This window comes from Dipodomys ordii, unplaced genomic scaffold (genome assembly GCF_000151885.1).
Source record: "Dipodomys ordii isolate 6190 unplaced genomic scaffold, Dord_2.0 Scaffold6, whole genome shotgun sequence".
In the NCBI taxonomy this organism is placed as follows: Eukaryota; Metazoa; Chordata; class Mammalia; order Rodentia; family Heteromyidae; genus Dipodomys; species Dipodomys ordii.
Genome location: NW_012267222.1, coordinates 586103 through 603084, shown reverse-complemented (window position 1 = coordinate 603084; position 16982 = coordinate 586103). Strand labels below are relative to the sequence as shown.

Below are 16982 nucleotides of genomic sequence, written 5' to 3'. Positions count from 1 at the left end.
AAAAAAAAAAAAAAAAGAAAAGGCACGGTGCCGTTTCTCACAAAGCCACAGCCTGGACAGCGGGTGCTGGAACAGGGCCTCAGTGCTAGGCGGAGGGGAGGGGGTCAGGGCCTCACTTCCAGTTTGTGACCTTCTCCCTGCCTCTTGGGAGACGGTGGAACAGGCCCCAGAGCAGCACTGCTGCTGCAGCTCCTGCTGGGGAGAAGAGTATGGCCAGGCAGGCCTCAGCTGCCCCACCAAAGGGCAGGTACGCAGGCCAGCCTGTGAGGCCAGGGCAGGATCCCGTGCTTAGAAACCAGATCAGTCCCCACCAGAATACTTGAGCCCTGTCTGTTCCCTGTGCTGGCCCACCAACCACTTCCCCACCTCTGATCTGGTCCCAACCATAGCAGTACCCCCCACCATAAAGTATCTAATACATAAGAAAACTCCTAGCCAGGCACTGGTGGTGGCTCATGCCTGTAATCCTAGCTACTCAGGAGGGTGAGATCTGAGGATCACGGTTCAAAGCCAGCCTGGGCAGGAAAGTCCATGAGATTCTTGTCTCCAATTAACCACCAGAAAACCCGAAGTGGTGCTGTGGCTCAAGCGGTAGAGCTCTGGCCTTGAGCTGAAGAGCTGAGGGACAGCGCACAGGCTCAGAGTTCAAGCCCCACGACCAGCAAAAAAAAGAAAACAGAAAAAGAAAACTCCTGAGGCAGGGCAATGGTGCTCATACCTATCATCCTGGCTACTCAGGAGGATGATATATGAGGATCACAGACAGCCCGGGCAGGAAACTCAGACTTTTATCTCCAATAGACCACTAGAAAACCAGAAGTGGGGCTGTGGCTCAAGTGGTAGAGCACTGGCCTTGAGCTGAAGAGTGCAGGGACAGCAACCAGGCCCAGAGTTTAGGCTCCACGACCAAAAAACAAAACAAAAACTCAGAAAACAAAAGGAGCACTTACTTGGGGCTGGGAAGGTGGCTCAGTGGTAGAGTGCTTGCCTCTCATGCATGAGGCCCTGGGTTCAATTCCTCAGCACCACATAGCAGAAAAAGCCAGAAGTGGCGCTGTGGCTCAAGTGGTAGAGCGCTAGCCTTGAGCTGAAGAGCTGAGGGACAGCATCCAGGCCCAGAGCTCAGGCCCCACGACCGACAAAAGGCACTTACTTGTACTCCTGCAGATGACTTTGACTTTGTGGACCCACATTTAGCCCCAAAACAAATTAATGTTGCACTAGTGTTGCATTAATGATGCTTCTTGTGGATTTGAAGTCTGTGCAACTCAGGAAAACTAATCCAAAGAACGTGGCTAGAAAGAGGGGTGCTGGTGGCTCACACCTGTCATCTTACCTACTCAGGAGGCTGAGATCTGAGAAGCTCTGTTTGAAGCCAGTCCATGAGACCCTTACCTCCAGTTAGTTACCAAAAGAGCTGAAAGTAAAGTTATGGCTCAAACGGTAGAGGGGCTAGCCTTAAGTAAATGATGCTCAGGGACAGTACCCAGGTTCTGAGTTCAAGCCCCAGATCTGGCAAGGAAAGAAGAAAGTGGCTGGAGACATCAGGAGCCGCAGAGCCGAGCCTCCTCGCACTGTGGCCTGAGCAGGGTGTGGAGCGGCCACCAGGCCCCTCACATGCTCCGCACACCTGTGGCTGCAGGGCCAGCGGCGTCCCCGAGTCCCAGAACCAGGTCAAGCAGCCACGGGCACGAAGAAGGGTGAAGGCACTGGTCCAGGAGGAGGTGTGGGGATGGGGAAGGGTCTCCAAGAAGCAAAGAAGCCCTTTGGCTGGCCTCTGAGGCCCCTTCAAGCGAGGGAGGTGTTCAGAGCAGCCCAGCCTGCTCTGAAGGGTCAGGGCAGCTGGTGATAGGCACGGTGCCTCTTCTGCGAGCCCCGAGCTCATCTGCTGCCACTGCAGGGTGAGCCCCGTCTGGGGGCGGCGTGGCCTGCGGGCCGTCTGTCGTTTGAGAGACTGGCAGTGGAGCCACAGCTCCCCTGATGGACCGAGGGACAGGGAGGCACGGTGGCGACTTTAGTCAGGAAAGCAGCTTGGGACTGGCCTGGAAATTGGAATCCCAGGCTTGCTTGTCTTTTTTTTTGGAGGGGGGGAGGTTTCCAGTCCTGGGGCTTGAACTCACGGCCTAGGCGCTGTCCCTGAGCTTCTTTTGCTCAAGGCTAGCACTCTACCACTTGAGCCACAGCGCCACTTCCTGCTCCTGCTTTTTCTGCTTATGTGGTGCTGAGAATCGAACTCCGGGCCTCATGTATGCAAGGCAGGCACTCCACCGTTTAGCCAACTTCCCAGCCCAGCAGTTTGTTCTTTAAGGAGGTTCTGGTCCAGCTGGAGAAATACTGAGAGGACCAGGCCAGCCGCCTCAAGATAGACATTTTCCACCACTGACCAGCAGCCCACAATGCCGTCCTCCCCCACAGACGGGTGCTGCTCCTCTGGCTGTGCTCAGGACTGGGGGATGAGCCTGTTCACAGCCAGGTACAAACCGCCATTGTCAGGAAAGGGTTAAGGCATTGTTTCAAAACTTAACTAAACGTGAAGGGGAAAAAATGAGCTTCCACCAAAACCAGATCTTTACACAGCGATTTGAACGAGAGTAACTTATTTGGGGGTGAGGTGATTCCAGAGAACACAGGGCCTGAGGAAGCGGGGGACAAAAAGGATACCAGCTGCCAGGCAGGGCAGAGCAGGGCAAAGTGTCAACGCTGGGGCATCTGCGGTGCAGGGCTGCGGAGGGCTCACCGCTGCCTCCAGAGGGCAGCCCTGAGCAAGAGGCCTGAGCCCCAGGGCCGGGGTACCCCAACAGCAAGAAGACTGATTTGTGCAAGGGACAGGGAGCATAAGGTGCCGGCCAGGATGGGACTTCTGTGAGGAGCTAGCGCCAGCCGGGCACATTGGCTCACACCTGTAATCCTAACCACTCAGGAAACTGATCTGAGGATCCTGTTAAAAAACCAGCCCAAGCAGACAAATCCCAGAGGATTAACCAGCAAAAGGCTGGAAGCGGAGGCCTGGCTCGAGTGGTAGAATAGCAGCTTAAGCAAATAATCTGAGTGAACCTGGAGCCCTGAGTTCAAACTCCAGGTCTTCCAAATAATGAACTAAAAAGTATGGAAGAGGGGGAAAGAATCCTGTGGTATTGAGTTGCAGTCTTTATAAACACAACTAAAGCTGTAAATGAGCTTTCGGGCCAATTCGGCCACATCTCTCATGCCGTCAGCCGGAGGTGGCCCAGAGAGCGGTGAGACAGCGCTGTGTTCATTGTCTCAGAAGGAACCAAGCCTGGCGGAGGAGTGGCTGAAAACCAGTGGGCTAGGGAGAGAGGGCGTGCTCCACGCAGTGCAGACGTTCGGTGAGGACACAGCGCGGACTTGCAAGACCCCCCCTCCCCTCCCCCCTCCCCTCCCCCCGCCCCCTCCCCCAGCTCAAACATGGTCGGGACAAGCCAGGGATTGTCTGTGATGGCTGCAGTGATGGAATCCAGTAGGACGCCTTCAGCCTGTGGTTGCAGCTACTCAGGAAGCAAGGGTAGGAGAATCCTGGTCTCAGGCAGGCTGGGCAAAAGTCCACCTAATATCAAGCTAAAGCAAAAATGTCTGGAGGGATGGCTAAAGTGGTGGAAGGCCTACCTAGAAGCAAGACACCTGGGGAATAAAAAAATAAGAAATGGCAAGCTCAGCTGGGCACCGGTGGCTCAGGCCTGTCATCCTAGCTACTCAGGAGGCTGAGCTCTGAGGATTGCAGTTCAAATCCAGCCCAGGCAGCAAAGTCCACGAGACTCTTATCTCCAATAAACCACCAGAAAATCAGAAGTGGGGCTGTGGCTCAAGTGGTAGAGCGCTAGCCTTGAACTGAAAAGCTGAGGGACAGCGCCCAGGCCCAGAGTTCAAGTCCCACGACCGACAAGAAAGGAAAAAAGAAAGAAAGAGCTGGCTCATGCCTGTAATCCTAGCTACAAGCTGTAGAGCACTAGCCTTGAGCTGAAGAGCTGAGGGACAGTGCCCAGGCCCAGAGTTCAGGCCCCATGACCGGACCCAAAAAAAGAAAATGTTAGATAGGATGGCCTGAGTGCTCCATTCAGGCCTGCATGTGTGAGCAGCGCAGCACGCGTCCCCCCTGGGGCCCGCCAGGGTGAGACCTACAGCATCGGCACCAGAGCCTGGCGATTGCTAACCGGGGCATCCATGCACCAGTACCAGAGAACTGTGCCGGATAAAACACGCTGTGTAAATGTTCTGTAACCATAAACAAGGAGGGAAGCCAAAAAGGAGGGCGGAACACACGTGAATGCTAGCGGTGAGCAAGATCCGAGGCCAAATAGCCACTGGGTCTTTGGGCAGCTGAGACCCACAGCGGAGTAGAGATCAGAGGCCAGCATGGGGCGGGGCGAGGGGTACAGGCCTTTTGGAAATGGGAACTGGTAGCGGGCATGTGTCAGGACCGGAGCGACGAAGGAGCTGCCCAGTCTCCGAAGGGGGCTTAGAACATTCTGCCTTCTGGCGCAGAGGCTGCCACACCCAGACGAAGACAGACTCTAGTGGCCAGGAAGACGGTCAGTGGACTACAGAATGAAATGGACCGGTTCGAAGCTGTGTGCAGGGAGTGTCCGTGGCTCTCACCCATAATCCTAGCTGCTCCGGAGACTGAAGTCTGAGGACTAAGGTTCAAAACCAGCCTAGACAGAGAAGTCTAAGAGACTCTGTCTCCAGGAAAACACTAAACTGGAGGTATGAGGGAAGTGACAGGGTAACAGTCATACGTGGAAAAAAACCCAGTGAGAACACAAGCCTGAATTCACATCCCCGTGTCCCCAAAAGCTAAACACACAAATACAAAGTAATCAAACCAGAAGTTCTCAACCGCAATTTTAAGTACGAAAAATACCCTAGTCTGGGGCAAGACAAAACTTTGACTAAGTCACCAGTTAAAGAGGAAATCAGAATGTAAGCTACAAAATGCTTTAAACTACATGATAATGCAAACACTCGCAAAGCAGAACCGAGGTGTGGTGTTTAGGATGCCAAAGCAGGCGGTTGGCGTGTGGAAAGAAAAAGAAAAAAAAAAAAAGAGATTTGAGCGGAGGAGCACCTGATCTCGAGACTCGTCTTTGTGTGAAGCTGCATTTTGTAGTTTCCTGAAGAAGCTGCACTGGGCAGCGTCCTCGGCCATCCCTGCTCTCTGGGGACTGTTCTGGCTGGGACGGGAGCTCGGGTGGGCTCAGCCTCCTCTTCTCTCTAAGGCCACGTGTTCAGGGCAGCCACCTCCCTCCGGGCGGCCCGGGAGCCAGGGCCTGCTGGGCCACTCGGACCCTGTCTCCCAGCGTGTCTGTGGACTCTTGGCTGCCCTTCTTCCATACCGGAGTGCCAGGCGGAGGTAGCCGTTTGCCCACCCAACAGTACCGCCAGGCTGGAGGCCGCTGCCAAAAGCAAACTAGGCCTGGCAGGGCAGTGGCGGGGCGTCTGAGAGGCTGCTCTGCACGCAGGGCAGTCCTGGGGCAAGACGGCCACTGGCTCTGAGGCTAGAAGGGGCCGGGCCCAGGCTCGGGCTGGGGGAGCCAGGCTGCCTCCCAGAACCCTGCCCTGTAGAGGCTCCCAGGAGGGAGCAGCAGGAGGAAGGGGTCCCTCCCTGGCAGCCCTCGTCCTGGCTCTGGGATGAGATGGAAACGGTGAGGCGCAGCGTGGCCGAGCTCCAAGGAGGCACCTCGCCCTGCGGCCCTGCCTGCCTGCTGAACCCTGTCCCCCCAAAGCGTCCCGTGCTGGCCGCAGCCGCCCCAGGCTCCAGCCACACAGCACAGATCACAGTGGAGCCGCCTCACCTCACCTCCGCACCCCTGGGGCCCCAAGCGAGGGCTCCCCGCCCCAGTGGCTGAAGAGGTCAAGTGTGAACCCCCCCAGGGGGAGGCTGCAGGGTGTGGGGGCGGGGAAAGCACCCTGGGCCAGACCAGCTGCCCTGTGCCTGGCACCCAGTCACCAGCACCAACCTGGCCACAGGAAGGCTCCAGACGGTCCCACAGTAGCATCCCCCTCCCGCCTCCCCGGGGCTCCCAGCCCAGAGCTGGGGAACCACGGTGACAGGGGACAGTCCTCTACCCACACTGCACCAAGCCCCGCAGACCCAGCTGGCCAGGGCCTGAGTGCAGAGTGGACCGCCCTGGCAGGGCACGGGCATACAGGACTGTGCTCTGAGGCCGGTCCTGGGGGTCCTGCAGGTGCACGGAACAGGGGGCCGCCAGCCAGGGCCCACCTTCAGACCCGCCGCCTTACCCCCGCCAGCCACGGAGGCCCGGGAGTGAGGCCTCCAGGCCCAGCCCGCACGTGTGAGCCACAGCTTGACCAGTCCTGCTGCTCCCCACCCCTCTTCGCCTCCCCCCTTCCCGGCCCCGGCCCCCGCCCCACGTTGTTGTCTGTGTGCAGGCCCACAGCCCCTCAGGAAGCCCCGCCCCTCCCCACCCACTCTTGAACTCAGGGCCTCTCTCTCAGCTTTCCTGCTCCCAGCTGGGATGCTACCACTTGAGCCACACCCCTACTAACACTGTGCTGCTGTTGGGCTTTTGGGGATAAAGAGTCTTGAGGTTCATTGGCCGGAGCTGGCTCTTGAACTGTGTGACTCTCAGATCTCAGTTTCCTGAGTAGCTAGGATGACAGGCGTGAGCCGCCAGTTCAGGCCCACACCCCGCCCCGAAGATTACCTACCCCTCTCTTCCCTGCCCCTGACACATGCACCACCCCACCCAGGCCCAGTGTTCCCCCTTCTGCCTTCTCGATGTCCCTTCCCTGTCAGCGCTGGCTGGCTTTCCTGGAGGCCAGCGGTCTGGAGACGCTCGTGATGTCTTTGTGACGAGATGAACAGGCAAGGAGCGTCACCCTGGCCAGTTGCTGTCTGGGGGAAGGCCCCTGGCTGGCAGAGGACCCGCTGCTCCACAGGCCCCCAGAACCTGACACCCCTGTCCCAGCCTCTTCCTCCTCTTTCTTTTTTTTTTGGTCGGTCGTGGGGCCTGAACTCTGGGCCTGGGCGCTGTCCCTCAGCTCTTCAGCTCAAGGCCAGCGCTCTGCCACTTGAGCCACAGCGCCACTTCTGGCTTTTTCAGGTTATGTGGTGCTGAGGAATCGAACCCAGGACCTCATGCATGTGAGGCAAGCGCTCTACCACTGAGCCACATCCCAGCCTTCTTGAAGTCCGCTCCGCTCTCTGGACTCCGGGGAGGCATAGGCCCACTCAGGATGGAGTAAGGCTGTGTGGAGGGAATGTGGAGGGGTGCGGGGTGGGGGCAGGCCTCAGGGAAGAGAAGAATAGGAACCCTGGAGCGCCTGGCTTGGAGTTCAGTCCCGCTCCCCACCATCCTCGGAGGGAACACAGTTCCTGGGGATGGAGGGCCGGGGCAGCAGGCCGGTGGGCTGTGGGAAGGGCCTCGCTGCTTGCCCTGCTCACTCCCAGAGCCGCTTCAGGGAGGGTCTTGGGTGGTTCGGAAGGGCTTGGCTCTGACTTCACGGTCCTGCGGACACCGGGCTGGGGCGGCAGTGTGGACCTGAGCTGTGGCTGCCTGGTGAGCGACCTGCGAGGTCACCTGCCACACCCGCGCCCGACCCACTGCGGCGCTGCCCCCAGGCCCTTCCACCCCGCAGAGGCAGAGCTCGGGCCTCTGCAGGCCGGCCCAGCCACCCCTTTCCCTCGGTAAACCCTGGGCCCCTCTCTGCTAAGGCTGGGCCTCCCCATAAATCTGAGCCCCGCTGGGTTCCGGCAGCCCCGCCCGCCGCTGCCGTCAGCCCTGGCAGGCCCTCGCGGTGAGCTCACTCATTACATAAGGCATGCGAGCTATTTCTTGGGGGAACAGCTCCCCCTTCGTGGGGCTCCATTTACCCTCGCCTCCTCCATTCTCCAACCACAAAGCCCAGGGAGGTCTGGGAAAGAAAGGCAAGACCCCACCCTGCTGGGGGCGCTGGGGGGCCTCCAGGCCTCTGCCACTGCAGAGCCACTGTGCCCAGGACCCCCACCCTGGGGAGTGAGGGCAGAGACGCAGGGAGGGAGACGGGAAGGGAGGAGGGAGGGGAAGGGAGGAAGGAAGAAGGGGCTCCCAGGGTGGACAGTCCCTTCCCCAAGACAGACTCTCCTCTCTGGCCGGCACTGCGCCTGTCCGCCCTGTCCCAGGATGCTGGGGTTGTCCTTGGGCCCAAGCCCAGCGTTGTACAGCCAGCAACTACATTCCATCTGGTCAGGAAAGAGGTTCCTGCTGCCCCCCGAAGCGCCTGTCTGGAGACCCCCCCACGCTGGAGCCCGCACACGTGTCCCAGGGCGGAGGCCCAGCTCTGAGGCCCAGGTTGGCCAGCGTGTTCCGGGCTGCGCTAGGAGGGGACCCCAGGAGGCACTGCAGCTCCAGCAGGCAGACCTTGCAGACGTTCCCAGGTTCCCAGGGCCCGGCCACCGGGCTCAGCCCTGAAGAGCAGCGCTGTTCCCACAAGCTCTGTCCCGCGGGGGAGGGGCGCTTTCCCACGTGGCCAACCACGCCAGTCACTCTTCCACCAGGCCCCCGTGGCAAGGGCAGCTCTTGTCCACTCCTTGTCCCCCGCCTCCCAGAGGCCACCTGGGAGGCCGGGTTTGTGGGGGGGAGGCCCTGTTCCACCCAGCAGGCTGGCCCTTCCCTGCTGGAGGAAGCAGTCTCCCCACCTAAGAGGAGAGGGGGCCCGCGGGGGGAGCCTGTCCCACATGGCACAGATCCAGCAGGACGAGCTTCTAGGGGTGTCAGGGACACCCTGTTCACACCCAGCATGGGCGCAGGGACACCCCGTCCACGCCACCCCGTCCATCCACGCCACCCCGTCCACGCCACCCCGGTCCAGCCCGGTATGGCGCAGGGACCGGAAGCCCCGGTGGGCTCCTCCCGCTGGCCGGCCTGGACCCCTCTCCTCCCACAGCAACGAGAACATATATTCCTTTCTCTTTTCAGACCGGGTTCTTGGAACTTACACCCTCTTGGGTTTGCTATTTTTACCCACCCCAGCCTTCCGGTCTCCATGGCGACGCCTCCAAACAGCAGATTCCAGGCGGCAATGACGTCACCCTTCCCTTCCTGCCGCCCAGGCCTCTGAGACGCTGCTGCCCCCCCCCCTGCCTGGACCCCTTCCCCTCCCCCGTCAGGCCTCCCCCAAGCCAAGACCCCAAGGGTCCATGGCCACAACTGGGCCTCTCTTCCCTGTGCTGGCGCTGTGGTCAGAGTCCCGGGAAGTGTCCGTCTTCCTCCGGGCCTACCCCTCCCCCCCAGCTCTGCCAGAGCAGAGGGCACGGGCCCAGGGGATTTGACCCAGAAGCAGCCGCCCTCCCCCTCCGGGATCTCCTCCATGCCAGCGGCCTGCTCTGTGGAGCTGCCACAGGCCCTAGTGGCTAGAAAGGAAGGGGCAGGCTGGCGCCAAGCTGCAGTCTGTCTGGCCAGGGAGCTCCTTGCGGCCCCGGTCAGGAGCCTGTTCCCAGGAGAGGCAGCTCGCGCAGCAGGGCTGGGTGCCCGCTGAAGAGGGGGGGCGGTCGGCTTTGGTTTAGGTGCCAGGTGCCTGCCCGGGTGCCAAGACCCATCCAAGGCTGTCAGGCTGCTCAGTCGGTCCTGGCTGTGGCAGGGCGCCCGCCCACCCTGAGCACAGGCCACGCTGGGGGTGGGGCTCAGTCAGGGTCCGAGGGGCCAGCCTGTCCTGCTCTGGCCACACTTTACCCAGCCTTCTCCACAATACCAGTCTGGGGTCAGCCTTCATCCCAGGATCACCCCCAAGTCCCTGTAGGAAGAACCCCAAGTCTTAGTCTTGCTGTGGTCCTGCGTGAGCAGAAGCGGCCCGAGTCTTGGAAGTGGGGCGGGACAGACGGATGTGGTTCACACTGTTCACGGCAGCCCCGGGCCCAGGGCCCCACGGAGACACTGCGCCCTGCCCGGCTTTCTAATCTATAACCCCACCCCCGTGGGGTGATTCACCAAGAGGGCTCGGTCTTGCCTTGATTCTGCCAGGCCCGGAGCCCCCACCTCAGCCCCCCAAGGTAGGGGAAGGGAGAGCAGGGGAAGGGAAGGAGAGGGAAGAACAGGCTGGCCAGCCCATGGGCCTCAAGCTGGAGCTGTGAACATCGCCCACGGCCAGCAGTGATGGAGACACTAACGATCCTCTTGGATCCTCTTGGCTCTTCTGTTTTTTTGTCCTGGGGCTTGAACTCAGGGCCTGGGCACTGTCCCTAAGCTCTTTTGCTCAAGGCTAGCACTCTACCACTTTGAGCCCCAGCTCCACGTCTGGTTTTCTGGTGGTTCATTGGAGATAAGTCTCACGGACTTTCCTGCCTGGGCTGGCTTTCAACCACAATTCCACCATTTCAGTCTCCCGGGTAGCGGGGATGGCAGGCGTGAGCTTCCAGAGGCCAGCTCTTCTTGGCTCATGACTGCTCCTAGTGGGCTGGAGGCGAGCGGGGTCTCAGCCCCAGCTTCCCACCCTCCTGCTTGCTTTCCGGCCCGCCCCCTGCCTCCATCTGCAGCAGCCGGCAGGCATACCCACAGGTCGGCAGCTGTCTCCAGAGCCCCACACAGGCCCAATCACCACCAAGCAAGCGGAGCAGGGAGTAGGCCGGGGGCCGGCCCTAGTGAGCCCCCCAGCCAGCCCAGGCCTCGAGGGCCCTGTCCCAGGCTGGGGCAGCCTCAGGATGAGTCCCTGGCAGGAGGAACCGTGGGGGCTGGGGACGGCGGCTGGAGTCCCAAAGGAGATGTGGCTGTAAGAGGGAGGGAGGGGTCCACGGTTTGTCTGGTGAAGCACCCACGCCACAAGCTCCGTGTGGACGGTGGGCAGGAGTGGGGAAAGGTGCTGAGGGGGCAGGAGGGAGCCAAAGGCTGAAGGGGAAAACTTCCTAGATGAGTGGCTTACCATAGACCTGGATGAACCCTGCGGGCAGCCCGGCCCCCCCTTGCAGGCAGCCTAGCCCCCCAGCCCACAGGCAGCCCAGCCCCCCCCCCGCCCGCGGGCAGCCGCTGGACTTCGTGTACCTTGGCCCCAGCCATTCACCTCAGTGTTTTCGTGCCTGGCCCCAGGTCCTGGCTGGAGTTTTCCCCCCGCCCGGGTGCTCCTCGGTCAGCCCTGTAGCAGCTGAAGTCCAGGAGCAGCAGACATCTTGTCCCGAGGGGAGGTGGGTGCAGAGGTGAGACCCCAGGACAGGATCTCTCTCCCCAAGCTTGCCGGGTGCCCGCCTTTGGCAGGCAGAGCCAGCAGGAGACGCGTCCTGTCCCAGGGCAAGGCAGCAACATTTCCCCAGGCTACCCCCTGGACAAGGCGGGGTGCTTACGAGGGAGCCCGGAGGAAGAGCTGGGGGAGGACCCCGGGCCCGGACCCGTCTCAGGGAGCTTCGAGGTGGGTTAGGAGGCAGCATTGCGGGCAGGGGAACAGCAAGTGCAAAGGCCCTGAGGCACGAGAGTGCTTGGTCCCTTCAGGCCCGTGCTGGGGGGGCAGGTGGCACAGGACCCCAGTTTACTCCCTGCTTGGCACATCTGTGAGCAGGCCCCAGCTCTCCTGGTCAGGCTGAAGTGGGGTGAGGGTCGGGACCCTCGTGCTTCTCCTGGCTATTGGGGCTCCTTGAGCCACCAGTACTCCACTACTCCTCTGGAGCCAGGGCCGGTGGAAGGACGGACGGACAGACACGGGGCTAGTGAGTGGGGGGGGACGGATGCAGGGCCAGTGGGGGGGGACGTAGATGTGAGGTGGGGGGGACGGACGCAGGGCAGGTGAGCGGGGGTGGGGGAGGGGGGACAGATGGACACGGAGCAGGTGAGGCTGTTTTTCTGAGCGTTTTGTTCCCAGCGTGGCCCCAGCCTGGCAGAGGACTGGCGTGGCCAGCTGTGGGGAGGGTCTTTCCCCCTGCAGTCTGAGTCCCCCTGGACCCTGGCCCAGGGAACCACCGCCACGCTGCAGAGCCGAGGTGGGTTCAGTCCACAGTCACCTAGGCAACCTGAAAGGGCGGGTGGGGAGGTGAGGCCGGGAGGGGCGGCAGGGCTGGGGAGGGGGCCGCGTACCGGCTTGGCTTTGGTGACCTGTCCCACCCACACCCACCAACTGCCCCATAGCACTGCAGGCCTGGTGTCGGCCTCCATCCACACCCCACAGAGACCAGGAGATCCATCTGTCTGTCTGTCCGTCCCCCTCCAGGCTAGTGCTGCCCGTGGGCTCCCAGCTCTGTGAGTAATATTTAACTTGGAAGAGGAGAAGTTAACAACAAGTTTGGATTGCAACCCACTTGCCAGGAGAGAAAGGGAGGGGGAGGTATGTGGAGAGGAAGAGAGGGAGGAGGGAGGGAGGGAGGGAGGGAGAGAGGACAAAGTGGAGAGGAAGAGAGCTGGGTGGGAGGCAGGCCCAGGGCAGCTGCAGCGGGGACCCAGGGCCTGGCCCGAGTGTGTCACCGAGGCTGGGCAGAGAGCCACCACCGAGCCCCCAGGACGTGCTCTGAGGCCACTCGGCTGTGTGCCTAAGCCCTCCCTCAAGCCTGTTTCCTTTAAGAGACCACTGGGTTCAAGGAGGCATGGAAGGATCCCATTCCAGAGCAGAGACTAACACACACATGCACACACACACACACACACACACACACGCACGCACACGCACACACACACGTATGCATGCACACAGGCATATACACATGTGCACACATACACAAACATTCAAAACCACACACACATGCACACACGTATGCATGCACACACAGACGCACACACACACACACATGCACACATACACGCACATGCACACACATACACGCGCACACATGCACACATACATACACGCACACACACACGTACATGCACACCCACATGCACACATACATACACGCACGCACATACACGCGCTCACACACGCACACACACACGCACACACACACGCACACACATACGTATGCATGCACACAGGCATATACACATGCGCACACATACATAAACATTCAAAACCACACACACACATATGCATGCACACAGGTATATACACATGCGCACACATACACAAACATTCAAAACCACACACACACACACACACACACACACACACACTGCAAGCAAAACAGCCCCGCCTGTAGCTCAGAGGTCTCAGCCCAAGGCTGGAAAAATCCATGAAGCAGAGCAGGGATGGGGCCCTCCGCGTGGGGTGGGCGGGCTTGGAGGGGGGACAGGGCCCTTCCCAGGGCACAGCACTGCAGGCCTCGGCCTCCCTCTCAGGAAGTCCGGCTGTCTGTGGGGCAGCAGCAGCCCCGCCTGCCCAGAGCCTGCTAGTGCGACGCGCCCCCAGCACGGGCCCTGCATGCATGCGCTTTGGGGGCCGGCAAGGGGGGCCCGTGAAGGTGTGAGGGGAGCCAGGGGACGGCGCGCTCAGCTTTCCTGCCCCGTCTGAGCCCCCTCCAAAGCCTGGGCAAATCCAGCCCGCAGTGCTGTCTCGCTCTGGACAGAAGCTCCCAGTCTTCCAGCCTCTCTCAGCTCCAGAGGGCTGCCAACCTTCAGTGAACCCCAAGGGATGGGCTGCCCCAGTACCCATGCCTTCCGTCTGGTCAAGAGGACCCAGGCCGGCCAGGGCCCCCCAGCCCAGTCAGGGCCTCGCCCCCGACGAGGCCTCTTCTTTCCAATTCACAGAAGTGAAGCTTCGTGGACCCCCCAAGGATGCAGCCCCCCGTGACTCTGTCTCTTAGTGACAGGCCCCCAGGACCTTCCACGCACCTCCACTCCCGGCCTTGCATGCATGGCCGACAAGGCCGACGGTCGCTCCCCTCCCTGCAGACAATGGGTGGATCGGTAGCGGACAACCCTCCCCCGAGCAGCCACAGCCCAGAAAACTCCCTGATCCACGGCTGCCCTCCTTCCGCCTTCCAGCCCAGATCTCCCGCCTGCCAGTGAGCACTGGCCCTCCGGTGAGCTAAAAAGGAGAAACCGAGGCTGGGCCCTGCTCTCCCCTTTTCCTACAAGGGGATGTTTGCTGGGCCCATAGCCCAGAGGTCCTGACTGGTAAGGCCCAGAAGGCCAGGGCCTCCACGCCACTGTGGTGGCCATGCTGTGGACGGTCGCTCATGACTTGTGCACCGATTAGTTCCATGCTGTGCCAGACACGCCCATGAGGAGCTCAGCGACTCTCTCCTGTCGCTCTGGCCTCTCCAGGGGTGAGAGAGCTGCTGGTGAGGTGGTCTGTGGTCGCTGCCCCCTGGGGTGGACAGACCCCAACCCCGGCGCCCCACAGAAGGCCCCTGATGGTCACCGACTGTGGAGGGTCTGGCTCACATGCGGGCTGGCCTCAGTTGGCTTACTAGCACACGGGGCACGGCAGCAGCGGCTGCCTGGCGCTGAGACGGCGCACCACATAACGTGGTAGAATTAGGGAGCGGGCCCTGGGGGCGGGCTGGGGGAGGGCCAAGCGTGGCACCCACTGGACAGGCCCAGCTGCCCACCCAGGGACTTGCTGGTCTTTGCCTCTACCCCAGGCGGGGCCTTGTGGCACCGGCCAGGTGCACAGCTGGGCGGTTGACAGCTGATCACGAATCTAGCCACCCGCTCTCTCCACGAAGGGGTGGACAGGTCAGCCCCGCGTCCGAGGAGCAGGCAGGCTCGCGGAGCCCGTCACAGCCTGGAGCCGCACAGGCGGTGGCTTTCAGCAGCTCTCTGGGCAGTAGGTCCCGGCGAGGGGCTTAGGTGGGGCTGACGGGCACCGTGGCCTTGGTCTGAAGGAGAAACGGGCCACGGAAGAGGAAGAGGCGGCAGGCTGGGATCGGTCCGTTCCCGGGGGAGGGGGGCAGCTGCCTGATGCCTCCCACATCTTGGCTACCTGGGAACGCAGGTGAGGAGTGTGAGGCCTGCGCATGGTGTTAGCCAGGTCACCGGACAGGCAGGCTCGGCCGGGCGCCCAGGCTGCGGGACGGGACGGGGCTCTGGTGGATGGGCACGGGAGTGTCCACCCCACCCGTACCCAAGTGCCACGCTGGAAACAGTTCACACAGAATGGACCAGCCAAGCTGAGGCCATGGTAGTGGGGGTCCAGGCAGGGTACGGAGGGTCCAGGGAAAGAAGGTGGCACTGGAAAGGGAATCCATGGCCAGGAAGGGGAGGACACGGGACGCGAACCGGGGGTCTTGGTTTACCGGAAGGGTCTGGGCCGGGTTCTCCAGCAGCCCTCCAGGGCACACAAGGGGTGGGGAGAAAAAAAAAACTGCCAGGCACTGGTGGCTCATGCCAATCATCCTAGCCACTCAGGAGGCTGAGATCTGAGGATCGCAGTTCAAAGCCAGCCTGGGCAGGAAAGTCCATGAGACTCTTATCTCCAATAAATCACTAGAAAACCAGAAATGACACTGAGGCTCAAGCGGTAGAGCGCTCACCTTGAGCTGAAGAGCTGAGGGACAGCGCCCAGGCCGAGTTCTTTCTAGGATGTCAAACGCCAAGAAGTTGCTCACTGGGCATGCGTCCCTGAGCCTCTGGCGGGCCTGGCTTCCCTGAGACCTCGTCCCCAGGCACCACGACCTCCCAGTGCCATCATGAGCAAGGCTGTGCGGGCTGGAGGGTGGATTTCAGCGTGAGGTGCTCGCTTGGCATGCTGGAGGCCTTGGTTCAATTCCTAGCACCAGAAATAAAACAAAACATACCCCTCTAAACCTCCTTCCTTAAAAACCCCAAACCAAAACACAGACGCGGAGGCGCAGTGGCAGCGACGGTGGCCAGGCTTCCGGCGTGTTCCGGGCTCCAGCATCTCAAGTGTGGGGCCTGCAGGCAGGCGGCCGCAGACAAGGCTCTGGGTCAGGGTCAAAGTGCCCAGAGCTTGGCGTCTGCCGGCTGACTTTCCTCCGAGGAGGGTACCCCGAGGATCCTGTTCCCCAGGAGTTCCGCCATGAGGGGACCTGGTGGAGAAGGGTCACACCTGTGCTGTCGGCCGGCCTGGGAGGAATCAGCATGGGCAGGGGCACCAGAGCAAAGCCTTTGCGCTCTGCCTGCTGTGAACATGGAGAAGCAGTCAGGCAGGAACGCTGGCCAAACTGTAGACTTGGTAGGAGCTCTGTGGGGCCAGGAACGCCCCCCCATTCCAGATCATCCCAGATACCCCTTAGCTTTGTGTATGTGTATATGTGTGAGGACTGGAGTATTAAGTCTGGACTGGGTCACTCGGCCTTAGCTTTTTCGCTCAAGGCTTTTTCCCTGGAGCCACAGCTCTGCTTCTAGATGGCTTTTTGGTTTTTAATTAATTGGAGGCATCTCACAGACTTTCCTTGATCCTCAGATCTCAGCATCCTGGAGAAGCCTGGGTTGCAAGCGTGAGCCAGGGGGCTCAGGTCCCCGTTAGCTTTGAGGGTTGGGATGGATGCTGTGCCCACTTTGGCTCTGGCTGATCACTGGCATGCCCTGGTCGTAACTTCCCAACTACTGGCCATGAGGAGGTATGGGTGTGTGTGTGGGGGGGTGCTGGGGACCCCAGGGCATGCCTGCCCAGCCCCGTGTGTGGGCCTGAATGCCTGCTGTGCTGCCCGTGGGTCCGACGATGTTTCCCAGCCAACACTGCCACGCAGCCTGTCTGCCTGGCACTCCTGTGCCTGGTAAATGCCAGGCCGGAAGGTGTGCGAGCAAGCCTGCTCCCCGCCTGCCTCAGGGGTGCTTGGCTGGCAGACGTGGCCCAGGCCCTTAGCCGTTCCCCTGCGGCCAGAAGGTCCTGCCCGGGCACCACGTGCACATGCCCTGCCGTTCTGCCACCCGGTGAGGATGCAAACAGCAGAGCACCACGGACGTGAGCCCAGGCCAGACGGTTGGCCGCGGGCTCTGCCTGGGCCGCATCCTGGGTTGGTTGTCTGGCCAGCCTAACCCTACAACGTCCAAGAAACCCAGGAAGCCAAGGGGGCCGGGGCCGCTCTGCGGCTCCAGCCCCACCAGGAGACCAATCAGACAGGACCCGGGAGGCAGGATGCCCCGCACGCGGCTGAGGGCCTCGGGAAGACAGGACCCGGGAGGCAGGATGCCACGCGCGCGGCCGGGACC

At 61.3% G+C, this 16982-nt stretch overlaps 1 non-coding gene across 1 annotated transcript; it reads right to left on the bottom strand.

Moving 5' to 3' along the window:
* Positions 1-7085: 7085 nt before the first annotated feature.
* Trnav-cac lies at positions 7086-7158 on the bottom strand. Its single transcript has one exon. It is a non-coding gene; the product is annotated as a tRNA-Val (tRNA).
* Positions 7159-16982: the final 9824 nt, after the last annotated feature.